The sequence below is a fragment of the Coregonus lavaretus genome (assembly GCF_964263955.1).
Source record: "Coregonus lavaretus genome assembly, chromosome: 22".
NCBI classification, from domain to species: Eukaryota; Metazoa; Chordata; class Actinopteri; order Salmoniformes; family Salmonidae; genus Coregonus; species Coregonus lavaretus.
This window is the reverse complement of record NC_140009.1, coordinates 42937759-42944081: the sequence shown is the minus strand read 5'-3', so window position 1 is coordinate 42944081 and position 6323 is coordinate 42937759.

Here is a 6323-nt window from a genome sequence, read left to right as displayed (position 1 = left end):
GATAGAATAATAAAGAACAACTTAATGAAATGTGAGTCTAAGGTTTATTTATTCAACAAATTATGTAAAAAAAAGTAACAAATTACTTTCAGATTAATGTTAAATTCGACCATTGGGGCATGCAACGCCGAGTCTGTGCTTTCGACATCAGCACACTAGCTAGCTAGCTAATGTTGGACACTAGCAATAGCTAGCAGGCGATCTCGTTATCTGTTTATTTGTTAATTCAGGAAGGTATGAATTATGAAGAACCGCTCAGTAAATAAATCCTGAATTGGTGATCTGGCTAGCTAGTCTATTAAAGCAAAGTGTGTGGGTGTGTGTGTGAGTGAGTGAGTGAGTGAGTGAGTGTACAGCATGGGGGACTAAGGGGCCTAGCCCGAACCATGAAAAACAGCCCCAGCCATTATTCCTCCTCCACCAAACGTTACAGTTGGCACTATGCATTGGGGGAGGTAGCGTTCTCCTGGCATCCGCCAAACCCAGATTTGTCCGTCGGACTGCCAGATGGTGAAGCGAGATTCATCACTCCAGAGAACGCGTTTCCACTGCTCCAGAGTCCAATGGTGGTGAGCTTTACACCACTCCAGCTGAAGCTTGGCATTGCGCATGGTGATCTTAGGCTTGTGTGCGGCTGCTCAGCCATGGAAAACCAATTCTTGAAGCTCCTGATGAACAGTTGTTGTGCTGACGTTGCTTCCAAAGGCAGTTTGGAACTCTGTAGTGAGTGTTGCAAACGAGGATAGACAATTTTTACGCGCTACACGCTTCAGTACTCAGCGGTCCTGTTCTGTGGCCTACCACTTTGCGGCTGAGCCAATTTTGCTCCAAGACGTTTCCACTTCAAAATAACAGCACTTACAGTGCCTCGCAAAAGTATTCATCCCCCTTGGCGTTCTTCCTATTTTGTTGCATTACAACCTGTAATTTAAATGGATTTTTATTTGGATTTCATGTAATGGACATACACAAAATAGTCCAAATTGGTGAAGTGGAATGAAAAAAATAAATTCTTTCAAAAATTCAAAAAAATAAATAACGGAAAAGTGGTGCGTGCATATGTATTCACCCCCTTTGATATGAAGCCCTTAATTAGATCTGGTGCAACCAATTACATTCAGAAGTCACATAATTAGTTAAATAAAGTCTACCTGTGTGCAATCTAAGTCTCACATTATCTGTCACATGATCTCAGTATATATACTCCTGTTGTGAAAGGCCCCAGAGTCTGCAACACCACTAAGCAAGGGGCCCCACCAAGCAAGCGGTACCATGAAGACCAAGGAGCTCTCCAAACAGGTCAGGGACAAAGTTGTGGAGAAGTACAGATCAGGGTTGGGTTATAAAAAAATATCTGAAACTTTGAACATCCCACGGAGCACCATTAAATTCATTATTAAAAAAATGGAAATAATATGGCACCACAACAAACCTGCCAAGAGAGGGCCGCCCACCAAAACCCACGGACCAGGCAAGGAGGGTATTAATCAGAGAGGCAACAAAGGGACCAAAGATAACCCTGAAGGAGCTGCAAAGCTCCACAGCGGAGATTGGAGAATCTGTCCATAGGACCACTTTAAGCCGTACACTCCAGAGAGCTAGGCTTTACGGAAGAGTGGCCAGAAAAAAGCCATTGCTTAAAGAAAAAAATAAGCAAACACGTTTCGTGTTCGCCAAAAGCCATGTGGGAGACTCCCCAAACATATGGAAGGAGGTACTCTGGTCAGATGAGACTAAAATGGAGCTTCATGGCCATCAAGAAAAACGCGATGTCTGGCGCCAACCCAACACCTCTCATCACTCCGAGAACACCATGTTTTTCATCGGAAGGGACTGGGAAACTGGTCAGAATTGAAGGAATGATGTATGGCGCTAAATACAGGGAAATTCTTGAGGGAAACCTGTTTCAGTCTTCCAGAGATTTAAGACTGGGACGGGGGTTCACCTTCCAGCAGGACAATGACTTTAAGCATGCTGCTAAAGCAGCACTCGAGTGGTTTAAGAGGAAACATTTAAATGTCTTGGAATAGTCAAAGCCCAGACCTCAAACCAATTGAGAATCTGTGGTATGACTTAAAGATTGCTGTACACCAGCGGAAGCCATCCAACTTGAAGGCGCTGGAGCAGTTTTGCCTTAAAGAATGGGAAAAAATCCCAGTGGCTAGATGTGCCAAGCTTATAGAGACATACCCAAGAGACTTCCAGCTGTAATTGCTGCAAAATGTGGCTCTACAAAGTATTGAGGTGAATAGTTATGCACGCTCAAGTTTTCTGTTTTTTTGTCTTATTTCTTGTTTGTTTCACAATGAAAAATATTTTACATCTTCAAAGTGGTAGGCATGTTGTGTAAATCAAATGATACAAACCCCCCAAAAATCAATTTTAATTCCATGTTGTAAGGCAACAAAATAGGAAAAATGCCAAGGGGGGTGAATACTTTCGCACGCCACTGTAGTTTATCTACATCAACTGATTTTGAGACCAAACACATCCCTTCATGTACTGTATCTATAGAAACAAATCACACTGAATTGTTAGCTCGTAGGTTTCTATCCGCACACTCTCACAAACGGTATACTCTATGGTACACAAGGTTAAGACTTGATAGATTGAAGCTGCTGATAGATTTTACACACACACAGGTGCTTACACACACACACACACACACACAAACACTTATAAAACAGGAGCAAACAGCAGAGGGGCTAAGGTCCTTGAGAAAATTATTCTCATTCTCCAAGGACTACATTGGAGTGCAGACTGAGATCCTTTTGAAATAACTAGGGAGTCTCTCAATGCTATTAGCGCTTCCTAAGACAACATGACAAAGTGGTGCCATGCAAATCAATTCATCTTGCAGCTCTGGCCAGGAACCTCTGACACTACCCTACAGACAGAGGTTGTGACCCAAATGGCACCCCAATGGGCCCTGGTCAAAAGGAGTGCACGGTGTAGGGAATAGGGTGCCATTTGGGACACAGCCAGAGGGAAATGAGAATAAGGCAGGAAAAAGTACAATACTGTATCAGTGGAGGGATGGAACTTATCCTTGGGGCGTTTGGCCACCCTTGTCAATGCCGAAGTGTAATGTTACTGTGAACATTTCGGAAGCATATTGTGACTCAAACACAGGACTCTGCATTGAGTGTTCAGTCAAAGGGAGCTGTCTATACTCTGCTGTTTCCTTCCTTGTGTGATCCGTACTAATCTACTGCTATCTCATTTCAGAGAAGGGTCCCAAAATACTAGTTGTCAAAGCTGCAGGAAGAAGTTGGTGCTCAGTTGTCAAACTATCAGCAGGTAAAGTGACTCTGAGGCTTGGTAGCAGCTTGCTTGTCTCTGCAACTTCAACCACTGCTGCCTCCCTGTCAGATACCAACTCATCCCTGTCCTCCCCAAACCACAGGTAGCAAACAACCCAACATTAACATTTCATGGGGAGATATTTAGAGACCCCATTTTCCATGTCTCTCCAAAAAACGTATTTGATATCGCCTGTTGATATGAAACTGTAACCTCTCTTTACGCTATGAGTGTAGGTAGATGGATAGTGATGCTTTTTTCTTATCTCAAAACAGACATTTTTCAGGAAATTGAAAACATGCCATATTTTAGACATTTAACAAACACACAATTTCAAAACTTTAGAAGCTATTTAGAATACAATTTATTGGTTCTAGAGCGTAGAGGGTGAAACAATCACGTTTCTGGATTACGGTTGTACATCAGTATTATAGCACAAATTAAACTTTAAAACCTAGAGGATAGGTTCTGATAACAATGGGGTGAATGAAAAAAGATTATAAGTTCATAGTTTATATGAAAACACCCACAATGCTGTACTACATACCATTACGTATGAATAATTTCAATGAGAGTGTGTACTGTAAGAATATTCTAAGATAAATACACAATGCACAATGGAAATAGTAGTTTTCTGTAATGGGGAACTGAAGATGAATGGGTCAGGGACGCAGGTTGTTTTTCTGTTCAACATCTGTTTAGAATCTGTGTAGGGGTTCCAATCAGGACTCATAGCTACATGTGGCAAGTTCTCATTGGTCCAAATTGTCTATACATTGAGCCTGAATCAGGATACTTGGTATTTGGCCATTGGCCCAATTTTATTGCAAGGAATTCTAATTGGTCAACCACAGGCTAAGCTTGGGTATAAACTACATCCTGTCTCTTTGTTCAGTGGAGAAAACACTGAGGACAGGGGAGAATAAACATCTACCATATACTTTCCAGCATAACAACTATGATTTGTTCTCTTTGAATAAATATATTTTTCTTCCCCTTATTTGCTTTGGGGTCTGTGTTATTGAAGAATAACATCAACTGCTAACACATGGTACCATGACCCGGATGAATTGGTCTTGACCAACAAGAAAAAACGAATCAACTGTGTGTTGATCCAGAGGAAAGAGAGGGCTCCGAGCAACCCACTTCGGGAGTCAGCTCTTAATCTCCTGATTGACGGCATGTTGCTGGGTGAGTCTAGACCTATATCATCTAAAAGGACCAAATCAGGTTAATATAAGTGCATGCAATGAGTGATACATATCTGTGATGTATAGGCGTTAGAGTCCTTTGTTAAAGCCCTATCAGTTCAAATAAGCCATAAATGATTAAGGGTGTAAAACCTTCTTGTTGCATAGAAGTGAGTTGCTAGTTGAGTAGCAATTTTTTACACGTGTGGGTAATGTAAGCTTTGTACAAGCTTTTGTAGTAAAAACTAGTTTTAGGGGTAACCAGGCCCTGCAGAAATAATTTCTGTTCTATAGATAGAGTTTAGAGTCCTCAAGGGATTATACATATATATAATATATCGTTTGGGGTTAAATATATATAAAAACATATACATTTATCTTATACAACTTTTGAAGTTAGTGTAATGGCATCTTTAAGTGAGATAAACACTTAAAAAGGGCAGCTTTTCGGCATTCGTCGTCACCGGCTTACTAACCACTGCCGCCCCAATCATCATCACATTTGTCTTGTCTTGTTTATCACACACACCTGGTTCTAATTGTTAGTTGTGAGAGTAGTATAGCTCGGTGGAGCTACTCGTACATTTTGTTGCCAGGGTAGATTTTCCCCTGTGTTCCGGGTGGAACGAGCGGGCCCTGATCGACCGTTTCCGGTGCCATCTGCGGGAGGACGTCTGACGGGAGCTAGCCTGCCGGGACACCATGTTGTCCTTCAATAAACTGGTGGACATGGCCATTCGTTTGGACAACCTGCTGGCAGCCAGAGGACGTCCTGGTAGGGGTCTGCCCGTTTCCACCCCGGACGACTCAGATCCCGAGCCGGTGGAGCCGCCGGTCGAGAGAGCGGAGGAGGACAGCGACAGTGCCACTCTGGTGGCACGAAGGAACATTACACCACACGTCGTAGTCAACATTCTTTTGGGCCTGGAGGTGGCAGGCAGGGCACTCACGCATCACCCCAGGTATCGAACACTCACACTTGTTCAGAGCCCTCTGCTGAGCACTGTACCCTACCTATCCACTTTCCCGATCATATGGTAGTTCCCCAGTGTAAGGCGCTAGTCGATTCAGGCGCAGCTGGGAACTTTATGGGCATTCGCGCGCCGTCAAGGCATTTCATTGGTTCCCCTATCCATTCCACTCCCCATCAGAGCACTCGATAGTGGACCATTAGGGTCCGGGCTTGTTATGGAAGTCACTATACCAGTCACCATGATCACACATTATGAGCAGGTTATTTTTTCGATTATTGAGTCTCCTGCTTTCCCTGTGGTATTAGGTATCCCTTGGCTAGCACTCCACAACCCCACCTTCTCATGGCCGCAGAGGGCTCTCACGGGGTGGTCGCGAGAGTGTCAGGGTAGGTGTCTAGATGTTTCCGTTGGTGCAACAACAGTGGAAAGTCCAGACGGTACCTACACCGTGCGCATTCCTCATGAATACCTCGATTTGGCGCACGCGTGCAACTAAATTACCACCATCAGGCGGGGGATTGCGCGATAAACCTTTGGGTAGACGCTGTACCTCCCAGGAGTCATGTGTACCTCCTGTCGCAGGCTGAAACGGAGGCTATGGAAACATACGTCTCCGAGTCCCTGGGCCAGGGGTATATACGTCCCTCCACTTCACCCGCCTCCTCAAGTTTCTTCTTTGTGAAGAAGAAAGACGGCGGTCTGCGCCCGTGCCTTGATTATCGATCACTGAATAAGGAGACGATTAGATTTAGTTATCCTCTCCCCCTCATTCCTTCGATGATTGAGTCAATGCATGGGGCACGCTTCTTCACTAAGCTAGATCTCAGGAGTGCATACAACCTGGTGCGTGTTCGGA